General features: G+C 37.6%; 2 pseudogenes; both read right to left on the reverse strand.

Moving 5' to 3' along the window:
- Window positions 1-6,568, reverse strand: part of LOC110594614 — a 12,883-nt pseudogene extending 6,315 nt beyond the window's left edge.
- A 5,495-nt stretch (window positions 6,569-12,063) lies between these two features.
- Window positions 12,064-12,999, reverse strand: LOC103277127 (annotated as a pseudogene).
- Window positions 13,000-14,076: the final 1,077 nt, after the last annotated feature.

Here is a 14,076-nt window from a genome sequence, read left to right on the forward strand (position 1 = left end):
TGAAAAGTGATGCTGATCTTGATGGTCAGGTCGCTCAATAAAATCAACTGTAACACAGCATTGGTGGTCAGGTACCAGACGCCGAGCAGGATGGTGCCGTGGCTGATTTGACAGCGCAGGCAGCAGCTGCAGGATTGGAACCAGGCCGCGACCATCTTCATTGCTCCGGCCCCAGGCGCAGCGCGCTCCTAGGTTGCCAGGGCCATCGACCGCCTGGCCCGGAGCCGCCGCACGCTGCTGCTGTCTGCTGCCACAGCGGGACCCTGTGCTCCGAAAAGCGAATGTTTTCAAGTGTCTGAATCTAGTCTAATGACCTTACATGTGTCGTTTCATTTATCATCACAATAATTCTATGGAAAAAATATTGACCTTTTTTCTTCAAAACAAGAAACGTGAAACACAGAATTGCAATAACTCGTACAAATGCACAGAGCTAATCATTAGGAATCCAACCCAGAAAATCAATCATGTCTGGTCCCAGAACCAGGTTTTATTGACAGAACTTTCATTCTAATCACTAAACCTAAGAAGAGTTCCAAAGGAAATACAGTATTCAAAGAGTAAGTGTGATCACTAATTATTATACATAACGTGCTGAAAGGGTTTACTCCTCCAATCTGCAGGTTTATGTATTTTTTAAAGTTTCAGCGGCAGCCTTATGTCAGGCACCCTGTTAGGTGAGGATAATTTTCTTAGTGACTATCAGATGAGTGACCTTGGCCTTTAGAGGCCTCAGAGTGGTATGAACCATTATTGCTACTATTATTAAGAATGTCAGTATCCATTGAGTTCACTGCTGTCCTTCTCATGTAGACTCATTGCTCCCAGCTCTCAGGCCATTTTATTTCCTCCAAATCTTCTAATAAAGTTTGTTTTTTGTGTGTTTCAGACCTCTTTGAATGAGTACTCTTCTCTGTCCTCTGCTCTCTTTTGACCCAAACATTGATTCTTTTTGCAAGAATATTACTTAATCTTTAGGGCTAATGCTCAGAAATAATTGTTTATCAAGGTTGCTTCAAATTACTGTGATCTTCAAGGAAGATTCCTAATATCCCTGGTAGGAATGTCAGACCACTGTTGGTCCTTATTTTGATATGGCGTTTGTTTTTCGTGCTGACAGTTATTTTGTTTGCCTCATGTCTCCCATTAGACTAAGTAAGGGTCCACAGAGAGCAGGAATAAGGTTTCCTTATCCCTCTGAATGTCAGGCTACCCAAGTTTTGCTCTTGGCTAGTGAACCAACTGATTGACAGGTTGGGAAAGCTAAAAGATGGGTGGATCAATGCTTGTGAGAGCAAAGAGGACAGAGAGGAAAGGGACTGCCTTTGATGGCAGTGTCAAGCAATGCACATATCAACCTAAGATAGCAGAAGGAGAAGAAATAAAGGACAGAGGATTTGCTGCCCCAGTGAAGGCAGAATTCCAAGGAGCCAGAATAAGATAATACGTTTATCCAGATTCTTACTGCTTTATTTCCAGGCACTCATTGATCTCATCTTAGACCTAGTCCCAGTTCAGTATAGAAGCATCTCTTATGACTATGGTAACTTTTACCTTAGAAGACATCTAATTATTTCTACACCTAACGAATGAATCTCTCCTCTGTAATAGAAAATGAGATAATTCAGCTTCTTATTAGATTAGACTTAAGGCGATAGCAGTCCAAAAACTTTGAAATCATACTGTCTGAACATGAATCTTGACATCTATGTCAGTGGGCCTCAGTGTTCCCATCTGTAATATTAGAGCTTCCAGGATTGTGAAGATGAAATGCTATTGTGTGTATAAAATGCTGAGCACAGTGCTTATAATGCTTACAATTACTTGTTATTATCATTGAGATGAAAATTACATCTGGGGCCATCATGTTGCACAAAGCCAGTGGATGCTATTAAATCTTTCGTTTTTGCTTTCTGCAATTCTAGTAGCAAAAACTGAGTTCCCCAAATTTCACAAAGTGAATTTCTCAGGGTGAAGAACTGAAATTGTTATATAACTTTTTGACACAAATAAAATAGTAACTTGCCATTACAGTGGTAGAAAATAGACTCTCATCAAATATGGTGGTTCGTGCCTGTAATCCTAGTACTTGGGAGGATGAAATTGGAGGATCACTTAAACCCAGGAGTTCGAGGCTGCTGTGGGTAATGCTTATGCCACTGCACTCCAGCCTGGATAATAGAGCAAGACCTCATCTCTGAAAATGAAAAAAAAGAAAAAAGTCCTATTTAGGATGTAGCAATGTTCCCCCATGTTAGGAATGTACTGTCTTTTATAATGTATAATTCTTTTTATTTTGAAGCCCCAAAATTCTCTGTGGTGTAAACTAAAAAAAAAAAAAAAAAATTCTAACCCCTCATCAACTGAACAGATTCCCTTGTAACCAAAAAGTCCCCCCAAAACACATTAAAACTGAGTTCCTGGCCATGATAGGATGGGAGGTCATCATACACTCCCATTTCACAATTTAGACACAACAACTGACCAGTGTTAATATTAAAATTAAAAATCATAAGACTGATAGAACAGACTTTTTGTGGTAATAAGATACCAAATTATAAACAGAACTTAAGGCTATGCCAGGCAAGGTTTAAGTCTCATACCCCTACTCTTAAAGAATAAACTATGTTCTAATTGCAGCAGATTTTTCATTTTCTCTAGCAGTTAAACAAGTGCTAGCCTCCAGATAAGCAATACTTAAACAATTAAAACTCATCCAGCTCGTAGATGCTGACAAACTGAACTCTTGTTCCACCAGTCATAGCTACTGCTTTTATTGGACAGAAGATTGATTTCAGTAATTTTTTCCAGATAAGAAGACCAGACGCAGTTCTGGTCAGTTTACAGAGGTTGCACATTTGCGTGCCTCTGTGCCCTGAAAAGACCTTTTGACATATGGGGCTAATTGTAGTACATTCAAACGTTAAATCTCCAATTCAAAGTGAACATGGGTGGTATGTTACTTGCATGTTTGTTTAATATGCGTGCATCAGGACCACTTTCATGAATATTCATGACTCTTCCTGTAACCCTGCCAGAGACCAGCTCCAGGAGAGAGTCAGGGCCTGAAAGGGAAGAATCAGGAATGGTGGAGAAGAACAACAGAATTCACCTTTGGGGGTAGAGTTCAAGACTCTGCCAATTTTTATCCAATTCTTACATGCTTATATAGTTTTTTTACTGATCCCTGTACCCACAAAAATGCAACACATGTTACACATTAAATGCTTAAATCATGTTTTTTCTTTTTGTTTATGGGGAAGTTGACCTTTACAAGTTTCATTTTGTTCCTTCCTGCTACCAGTGGTGTTATTTACGTCTGGATCAACAGACAAGAACCAAACAACAGCTGCCAAAACTTATTAACTATGCCCTCTAACCTCTAAGTTTTTTATTTTTGCTAATCTATTTCCTTTCTATAATACAATTTAGCAGCACTATATTGGCTTATTCTTAAATTTTATATAATTCGTTTATCTTTACTTTTTATATTTACTATTCTCTATCTATTACAAATTTATATTTACTAAATTTCATCTTTGTTCTACCTTATTAATCTTAACTATTTTACCTATTTTCTTATAACATGCTGTAATTCAAAAACCTAAATCTAATCTTATACTTATATATACTTTTACTTCTATCTATACTATTAATATGTATTTAATATATTTTTATACCTATTTCCAATTTTATTTACTCTATTCTTTTAATCTAATTACCTAAATCTTATTCAGATCTTAAACTAATTTATCATATTTCTATTCTTTCTTTAATTATTCTATAATCCCTCTAAAATCTAAAATCATGTCTGCGGCTTGTTTTTCTCAAATGCCATTCAAAAACATTCTCTTATGTCTCAAGGGGGAATATTTTGCTGTTTTTCCTACATTCAGTTTCTATACATAGTTTCACTGTTTTCTTCAGATCCTGGCACATCCTGATTAACGTGTTATTTTTTTACAAGGGAAGTGTTTTTGTTTTTGGTGGTTTTTTTTTTGTGTGTGAGTTGGAGTCTCACTCTGTCGCCCAGACTGGAGGGCAGTGGCCGCTCCCGGCCCCCGCAGCCTCGACCTGCTGGGCTCCGGCGATCCTTCCGCCTCCGCCTTCCGAGGAGCCGGAATTACAGGCGCGTGCTCCCACACCCGGCTGATTTTTTGATTTATGGTAGAGAGGAGGTCTCGCCGCCCAGGCGGGTCTCGAACCCGCAGGCTCAGGCCATCCACTCACCTCAGCCTCCCAAAGGCGCGGGATGACAGGCTGAGCCACGGAGCCCGGCGTTTTTTTTTTTTAGGCCTATGCACGCATTCCTTTAAGACTAAAGGGGCCGTCAATAGGATCTGTGGGGCTCTGCCTCTATCATGGCCACATTCTGCTGGGGCTCTGCTCCCAGCCAGCGTTTTTCCCATATTCAGGTAACTTCCATTTTGCCTCGGTAGGGGTTGTGGATTCCGGCATAACCTGAATTAGTGTATTTAGCCAGTCCTTTCAGCATTAAGTTTCTACTCCAACCTCTCTGCATTTAATGTGTCTTTCTCTGGTCTTCAGGAGAAGGCACACTTCCCAGCCCGCGGGATGACTAGATTGCAAGCTGTAACTCTTTATAAGAAATACAGTCTCCTCCTTTTCTAGTTTACACATTGCGTGTGAGTGTGTGTGTGTGTGTGTGTAAAACAGTCCTATAATTATACCCTTTAGGAAAAGAGTCAGATACTCTAAAGCAGGGAGTTAAAAGTTGCTTCTCTAAAACTGGGTTAGGCTATTGTCGTTCTCTCAGTTTAAATTGTATTTCCCTCGTATTTAAACAGGTACAGTTCCAGGGAGCACAGCACCAACCCTGCATAAGGCACATATGTTGACTATGCAATAACATGGTTTGAGTGAGTTTAACCACTGATATCCCTAAATTGGTACCTTCTTTTTTAAAAAATGTTTTATTGTTTACTACCCTAGATTACCTTCCAGGTATCTGAGGGATTTGGACTAATCAACTATCATGCTGGCTAAAGCAAAATCATAAAGGAGATAAAATGTATTTTAGATGTGTATCTTTCCCCCTCAATAATTTCTTCTCAATCCATCCCTTTTATCCACCTAAAATCACTATGTTCAGAGAAAGTAGAATTTTCTTACAAATTATATCAATTTTTTTTGAGTCAGAGTCTCACTCTCTTGCCCAGACTGGAGTGCAGTGGCACGTTCATGGCCACTGCAGTCTCAAACTGCTAGGCTCAGGCAATTCTTCCACCTCAGGCTTCAAAGTAGCTAGAACTACAGATGCGGGCTACCGTGCTGTGTTTATTTTTTTGTTTATTTTAGGGACGAGGTCTCACCAAATTGTCCAGGCTGTTCTCAAACTCTTGAGCTCAGGCAGTCCTCTCGCCTTGGCCTCCCAAAGTGCTGGGATTACAGGCTTGAGCCTCTGCACCTGGCCAATTATATCAAATTTATAAATGCTTCATGTATAATAGAAAAGTATATATTTCTTCGATATGTTTGCTGTATAGAATATATATATGTTATTTTATATATATACTTAAGTTTAAAAAAATTTTTCCACACCTTTACTAATTTATTATTTGTTTGACATTCTTTTCCTTCACTTGGAAATACGTAGTAATCTGTTAATTTATTTTCATATTTTTGTAATTTTTAAATTTTACATAACTCAAAGCTATGTTGTTAGATATAACCTAGATTAAAATGTTGTTTTAGTCACACATGGTGGCTTACACCTGTAATCCTAGCACTTTGGGAGCAGAGGTGAGAGGATTGCCTGAACCTAGAGGTTCAAGACCAGTTTGGGCAATTTGGCAAGTCCTTGTCTCTACAATACATCAAAAAAATTAGCCAGATTTGGTGGCACACCCCTGTGGTTCCAGGTACTTGGAAGGTTGAGGCGGAAGGATCACCTAAGTCCAGTAGGTCAAGGCTACAGTGGTTGTGAGTGTGCCAGTGCGCTACAGCCTGGGTGATAGAGACTCTTACTAAAAAGAAAATGTAGTTTTGGTAAATATTTCTTATAATGTTACTTTCTCCTAAGTTTATTTTGTTATTATTAATGTTGATACATTAAACTTTTTCTGTATCTTTTCCCTAGATTCTGTTTCTGTATGTCTATGTCTTTAGATATATGAGAAGGGACCTCCCGCATAAGAGGAACGTATTTATTCAAAATTGTTTATTTATTCTTACAAGTTTAAACTTCAGTCACTTTCAAATAACTCTGTTTGATGCAATACACCTATCGAGACACTTTTTCCACTGCTCAAAACAGTTTTTGAACTTGTCAATTTTGATGCCTTTTATTGCTTCCACTGTTCTTAGTTTCACCTCTTCCACATCGGCAAAATGTTTTTCTTTTAGAATGTTTTTTTCATCCAGGGGAACAAACAACAAAAAAAAGATGCTCGGGGCAAGATCAGCTGAATAGGGATGGTGGATCACACAGAGGACAACGGGAGCCTGCTGTTTTCTTGGTCAAAAACTGCTGAACACTCAGTGTGGTATGGGCTGCTACATTGTCATGGTAAAAGAACCAGTCACCTTTTGCCACAACATGGGACATTTCTTCCTCAAATTGTGACGCAACCTTCTCAAAACTTTCAGATGAAAACTGGTTGACTGTCTAATCTGGAGGAACACATTTTGAGTATACTATAAAGAACCCGCCCTCCAAAAGATAAATCTGGTTTTTTTAGGGTCTCCCTTATATATCGTATAAGCATCATATAACTTGGATTAAAAAAACTACTAGGCTAGCTCTTCATCTATCTCCATTTTGAGATTATAAATATGTTTGAAAGCATTTCTACCAAAATATACGTATTTCTTGGTTTTTTGTTTTCTCTGTAATTTTTTTCTTCCTGTCTCTATTTTTTTTTGAGTTGAAGTCTCACTCTGTCTCCCAGACTGGAGTGCAGTGGCCGCTCCCGGCCACTGCAGCCTCGACCTGCTGGGCTCCAGCGATCCTTCCACCTCAGCCTTCCAAGTAGCTGGAACTACAGGCGCGCCCTACCATGCCCGGCTAATTTTTTGATTTTTATTGTAGAGATGAGGTCTCACCAAGTTACCCGAGTGAGTCTTGAACCCACAGGCTCAGGCAATCCACTCACCTCAGCCTCCCAAAGGTGCGGGATTACAGGCTGAGCCACTGAGCCCGGGTCCTATCTCTATTTAACTTAATGAAATTCTATTTTATTTTTACAGTCTTTTTTCTATGCTAGCTTGGAAATATGGACAATACTTTTTGTTAGTGATCACTTTGTCCTTTAAAATACTTGATTATACAGTTTTTCAAAGCATTCATGAAATAAAAAATACATTATACCCTTATTTCTCACATTTTAATAATTTCTAATATCTTATTATTTTTGCTTCATCTTTTTAAAAAAAATTATTTAAAGCAAATTCCAAAGATCTTGACAAATCCTAAATATATTAACTTAACTAACCATAATACCACAATCATACTTTAAAAATTAACAATATTTTTCAATTTTATCTAATACCTAGTTCATAGTCAAGGGTCCCCAATTTCCTGAAAAATATATTTTTGCAGTTAGTTTATTTGAATCAGGATTTATGTAACTTTTTTTAGATTGGAAAATATAGTTTATTTAGAAAGTAAATTAGAGAGAGTAGAGATTCACTTCCCCAAGGTAGGGAAGGAGGCCATAGCTAGGAAACTTGGCCTGGCCAGTGCTTAACAAAACAATGGACACTTTTGGTTGTTATGCCTCTAGTCTCTCTCTCTCTTTCCCCCGCCCTCCACTTTCAATCCCACTCTCTCTTGCTTAGAAGAGCCAGTCAACCTGTGGGTTGCCCCATATTTTTAGATTGATCTCATTACCTCCTTGTGGTATTGTTTCTCCTCTATCCATCGTATTCTTCATATACCAAAAGGTAAAACTAAAGTTTTGTTTATATTTGCTGCATCAATTTTTATATGCGCACTTCATAGATTGATTTATTTAAATGAGAAAGAACATATATTTGATTTTCTCACTTTTAATGATGGTAGTACAGCTTGATCCTTTAATTTTGCTTATTCCCCCAGCAGCTTACCTGTAGCATCCTGTGAATAATTGGATCCCCTTTACCTTGTCTTTTTACCTACTGATTAGAACACCCACTGATTACTTCAATTATTTAATTAAGAGTTGCAAAATGATGACTTTTATTTTAATTCTAACATCGTATATCTGTATATATACATATGTAAGATCTTCTTTATCATCAACTCAGGCCATTTTGTTATCCTGAAATATGAGTTGTACAGAAAAGAACAGAGGAGTATCTAACTCTTCACCTTTAATCACCAGTGTTTGGACAAGGAGTAAGTATACTGTCTAATGTCGTGGTGATGGATGAATAAGTTTTTAGTCTGTTTTGTTATGCTTGCATTCTCTCTCTTTCTCGCTCTCTTCAATATTTAATTATGGTCTAATAAAATTTTAAACAGTTCATGTGTTTAAATTAAAATCATTATTATTTTTATACTCAAAATTTTCCTTTTTCCATTGCATTCTGTAATTTTAACTTCATCTCATTGACAATTTTATTGCTTTCCAGATCATAAAAACTTCCAGATTGTATACATTTTGTCCCCATATCTGGAGTCAGTCACTTCACCAAAGAATCCTCATTGATTTTGGAAGGGGTATTTTGAAGACAAAATCTTAACCATGAAGAATGTTTGAATTTCCCTGATGGGTTATCATTGCTTCTAAGATTTTTCACCAACAGTGGTAACAGTAGTTTTTTAAAGCAAATATACATAAGCAGATTATCCTAACTGCAGACCCACTTTTAAAAATATATTTATTGAGATATAATTCACATACCATATAATTCAAACATTTAAAGTGTACATTTTACTCAATAATTATAAGCACAGTCACAGATATATTCCCCATCACCACAGTCAATGTTAAAACATTTTGATTGCTTTAAAAAACTAAAACAACTATGTATTCTTTGGCTATTACCCACTATCTGCCTGTACTTCCGTACCCTAAGCCACTAATTTAATTTTTGTTTCTATAGATTTTCCTATACTGGATATTTCATCTGAACATATCATATAGTATGTGATTTTTTGTGTGTGACTGCCTTCTTTCTCTTAGCATAATGCTTACAAAATTCATCTCTGTGTTAGCATGTATCAGTATTTCATTCCTTTTTATGGATGAGTAATATTTCATTGTATGTATATGAATTATGCTTATTCAGCCCTCCATTGATAGGCATTCAAGTAGTTTCCACCTTTGGGCTAATATTCCAAGTATAAGTTTCTGTGTGGACACATATTGTCATTCCTCTTTGGGTATATACCTGAAAATTGGATTGTTGGGTCATATGGTGACACTGTGTTTAGTCTTTTAAGGAACTCTTAGACTTTCTTCCAAAATGACTATACCATCTTACATTCCCACCAGTCGGGTATATGGGCTCTGATTTCCCTGCATCCTCCACATCATGTGTGATTATATGACTTTTTGATTCTAACCGTTTATGTGTTAAGTGTTATCTCACTGTGGTTTTGATTTGCATTTCCCTGATGGCTAATGATATCCAGCATCTTTTCAAGTGCCTATTGGCATTTCTCTCTCTTCTTTGATGAAATGTTTACTCAGATCCTTTGTCTGGGTTGTCTTTTTTATTTTTGAGTTATAAGAGTTCTTTATATATGTTAGATACAAATCCCTTATTAGATATATTAAAAATAATTTCTCCCATTTTATATGTCGCTTTTCCACCTTTCTGAAAGTGAGAACCACTTGTCACACTTGCTTCTGCAACTCCTCAGGAGTCGACTTCCTGGTGGTCACTTCCTTTGTATTTCCAGACCTATAACCTTGCTAATGTCTTTCATTTTATTTGTATCTATTTTTTTATTTTAGATTCAGGGGTACATATGTGTGTTTGCAATATGAACATATAGTATAGTTGTGGGGATTTGGTCTCAGATGGCCAGTTACCCAGCTATTATCTTTTAAACTTTTACTTTATCTCTTATTCTTTTTCTTTTTCCTCCCTGGATCTTTTAAAAAGTCCTAGCCTGGGAGGAAAAATGCTAATTTTCATTCAGAGCCCCTGACTTTGACTTGCCCCTGACTTTGACTTGCTCTATAGTTTTGGCAAGTTGGTTCATCTATCTAGGTCTAAATTTTTAACTTTTAAAAATAGATATAATTGTTGCTATGCTTGTTTTTATAAAAATAACTGATATATTCTTCAATTTTCAGCTTCTCATCCTTGAGAATAGAATGTTTATCATATTGAAATTCCCAAAATTATAATTAATTAGAACATTATAAATTATTATTATTTTAATATCTATATCCTCAACTCTTTGAAAACACACTACAGGTAAGAACTGGACATTCCTGTTTAGTTTATCACTTTTTTTAAGGCTTAGCCCTGCATCTAATATATAATTAAAACTAAATAAACATGTTGAGTTGAATGGATAGATGGATGAATAGCTTTAAGACTAGAGGAATATAAATACTTTGGATCTTACTAGGAAGTTCTACAGAATTCAAGCTTTCTTTCAGTTAATATTTGGTCTTCTATTCATAGGAGATATTTAGACGCATAAATAATCGATAACATTAACTAATACTGTAACACCCAGTTTTCTTATATGCTAATTTTTAGGATTTTTTTTACATATTTTTCATATGTCTCGGGAAATTATTATCTTAAAATTATTATTCTTTGGGGAAAAGTAACCTGGGATGTACTTTTGCTTATATTTTACTAGATGTTGTTCTAAGTCTCAGAGTAATGATGAGAGGTCTGGGCAGAATAAAATAAATAAAAATCAGCATAAGGCCGGGTTCGGTGGCTCAGCCTGTAATCCCAGGGCTTTAGGAGGCCAAGTTAAGTGAATTGCCTGAGCCTGCGGGTTCAAGACCCACCTGGGCAACTTGACGAGACCTCATCTCTACAATAAATCAAAAAATTAGCCGGGCATGGTAGCGTGCGCCTGTAGCTCTGGTTACTTGGAAGGCTGAGGTGGAAGGATCGCCAGAGCCCAGCAGGTCGAGGCTGCCATGGCTGGAAACGTGCCACTGCACTCCAGTCTGGGTGATAGAGTGAGACTTCAACTCAAAAAAATAAAATAAAATACATAAGCATAACTTTTTTTACCACCACCTATATGCCAGACACTGTGGGTACTATGGTTTGCAAAGCTTATCACTAATTCTCAAAACACTCCAAGAAAATATTGATATCAGATGATACAATTAAGACCCTGAGATGCTAAGTTACTTTCCAAAGGGTATACAATTAACAAATGAATTAGTGAAATAGAATTCAAACCCTGGAATATGTAATTTCAAGAACAACAAAACAACCTGCTCAGGATTGGCAGTAGCAGGAAACAGCAAAGGGAGGTGGGGTGGGATTGGTAGTCGAGGGAAACTGCCAGGGGATGCAGGAGCACACCTCATCAACAAGGGTACCTGCATAATGAACATTGGTATACCTAACCTGTCTTGTACCCGACATCTTTAAAATAAAAAAATTAATATGTATATATATTTTAAAAAACCTTTCTCTACTACACCAGTTTATTTTTCACATGAAATTATTTTAAGTAGTACATGACAAATCATACTTTTCTTGGTTCTTAGTTTTATTTAGCCCATATTGTTTAAAACATGACTACATATATTTATATTAAACCAAATAAATTTGAAAATATGTCTAATATATGCTGTTTATAGTATAGTATATAGTAGGTAAGATGCAGTTTTGACAAAAATTCTAACTAGGAATTACACAACATCTGGGTTTACTTAAAAAAATCACTGCACTACACCATGTTGAGAAAAAGTGAATCTTTTCTAGTCTTTGGTCTCAAGCTTAATGTGGTTCCAGAAGATAGTGTAATGGTTGCTGTAACACTGAAAGTCAGGCAACACCAGCCCCAGCTCCACTCTTCTATGTAGAAAAGCAATGAATGCTTGGTTTTTCATTTCTGGCCACTGCTGGTGCCTAGGTTCATCATGTCCTCAGCCACATCTTTGATCTGTCCCTGCCTCCTGCTTACCCTAGTATTCTAATTCTCTTTAGCTGCCTCCTCATGGCCTCCTTGATCTCCTTGTTGCGCAAGCTGTAGATGAAGGGGTTGAGAAAGGGAGTGAGCACTGAGTAGACCACTGCCAATGCCCGGTCATAGTCCAGAGAGTAGCTTTTCTTCAGCCGCACATACATGAAGAGGATGCTCCCATAGAAAATAAGAAATACAGTGAGGTGGGAGGCGCACGTGGAGAAGGCCTTCCTCTTGCCCGTAGCTTAGAGGATCCTGAGCACTGTGCAGATGATCTGCACGTAGGAGCTGAGGATCAGCAAGAAGGTGGCCAGGATCTTGCAGGAATTTATAACAAAATCCACCAGGACATTGATAGATGTATCCGTGCAAGCCAAGCTCAGTACAGGAGGGAAATCACAAAAGATGTGCTGAATACGATTGGACCCACAGAATGGGAGGCGTGAGACCAAGGAAAGTTCAACCACTGGCCCTCCCAAGCCTCCCAACAAGCAGCCAACAGCAATCTTGGCACAGAGTGTTGGGGTCATGAGGGTGGGTAGCGAAGGGGCCGGCAGATGGCTAAGTATCTATCATAAGCCATAGCTGTCAAGAGATAGCACTCAGTAGCTCCAAGCGAGTGAAAGAAATAGATCTGCAGAAGACAGCCAGAGAATGAAATTGTCTTCTTCTCACTGAGCAAGTTTACCAGCATCTTGGGGATGGTGGCACCTGTGTAGCCAAGCTCCAACAAAGAGAGAATGCTGACAAAAAGATACATGGGTGTGTGGAGCCGACAGTCCAGGCAGACCACCAGGAATATCAGCAGGTTTCCCAATATAGTAGTAAGATAAATGAAAAGTAACAAGAGAAAGAGATAAGTCTGGATACCTTGGAGCTGGGGAAGCCCAAATGATGAATTCTGTTACCTGGTTCCAGTTCCCTGAGTCCATTGCTCACCATTCATTTACCTGGATGTAAAGTATAGAAGGACAGAGAAGAATGCTGAGCTGTAGCAGTTTTAACTAGAAGGTAACCCTCAGAGTACTATTGCTGTCCCTCCAACATCCTAGTCAATGTTTGAGAGCTCAGCATTTCAATTCCATCCTTCCCTTCCCCGCCAGTCAACAGCCTCCTTCAGAGTATCCACCCTTATATTTAGACTTAAAATGTCTTTCCTAATTAACGTAGCACGTTATGGGCCTTCACAATCCATTCTGTAACCCAGTTATCTTGCTTAATCTATACAGGTTTTAGAGATTTAAGTAATTCTCACCCAGGCACATTACCATTTATATGTATTATTTTTCTAAAATATATCATTTGTGCTGATAATATACTGCTAGTGTACTGGACCAAGGATATGCAATTTGAGTTTCAATTTTTAATTCTCATTTCAGCTTATTTTCTTCTTCAACTTTCTGGCTATCACAGAATAAATTATTTCATCCTCTGCTCTCTCCCATAGCCATATGAAAACTCAGGTCTCACAACATCTTTCAGGGGCAGGCAGGTCAGAGTTTAGGCTGCTTTTGGACACCTGTGAGAATCCCAGTAAAGAATAAAGAGATCTGAGAGAGTCTAAGAAAGACAGGAGGTAAATCTATCCTTCTGCATTTCTACTGTAGACTCTAGCCGCTTCATCAATTTTTCCTGCCATTTTCTCCCATTTTTTCCTACCATTTGAGGTCTCAACCTCAAATGTACCTTTCTAATTTATTGCTTCTGCAGATGGTAAATATATATACTCTGCTATCTTGAGGCCAATGAAATAAAAATTTATTGAGCATTTTCTGTACTTGGGGCATTATACTGAGAACACGGACTCAACAGATAAATAAAATGTGTCATCTGATGTTAAGAAACGAATGCTCTAATACAGAATACAGAGGAACAATTAATGGAACATTCAATCATAAAAATATGTTATTACTTATTAATATTAAATTTTTTCTTTTGACTCATTTATCCTACAGCCACTGTTTTTTCTTCCTTTATCCCTGGAACAAAACTCTTCCAAGAGTTGCCTC

The sequence above is a fragment of the Carlito syrichta genome, unplaced genomic scaffold (assembly GCF_000164805.1).
Source record: "Carlito syrichta isolate Samal-C Ts95f unplaced genomic scaffold, Tarsius_syrichta-2.0.1 Scaffold316483, whole genome shotgun sequence".
Taxonomy (NCBI): domain Eukaryota; kingdom Metazoa; phylum Chordata; class Mammalia; order Primates; family Tarsiidae; genus Carlito; species Carlito syrichta.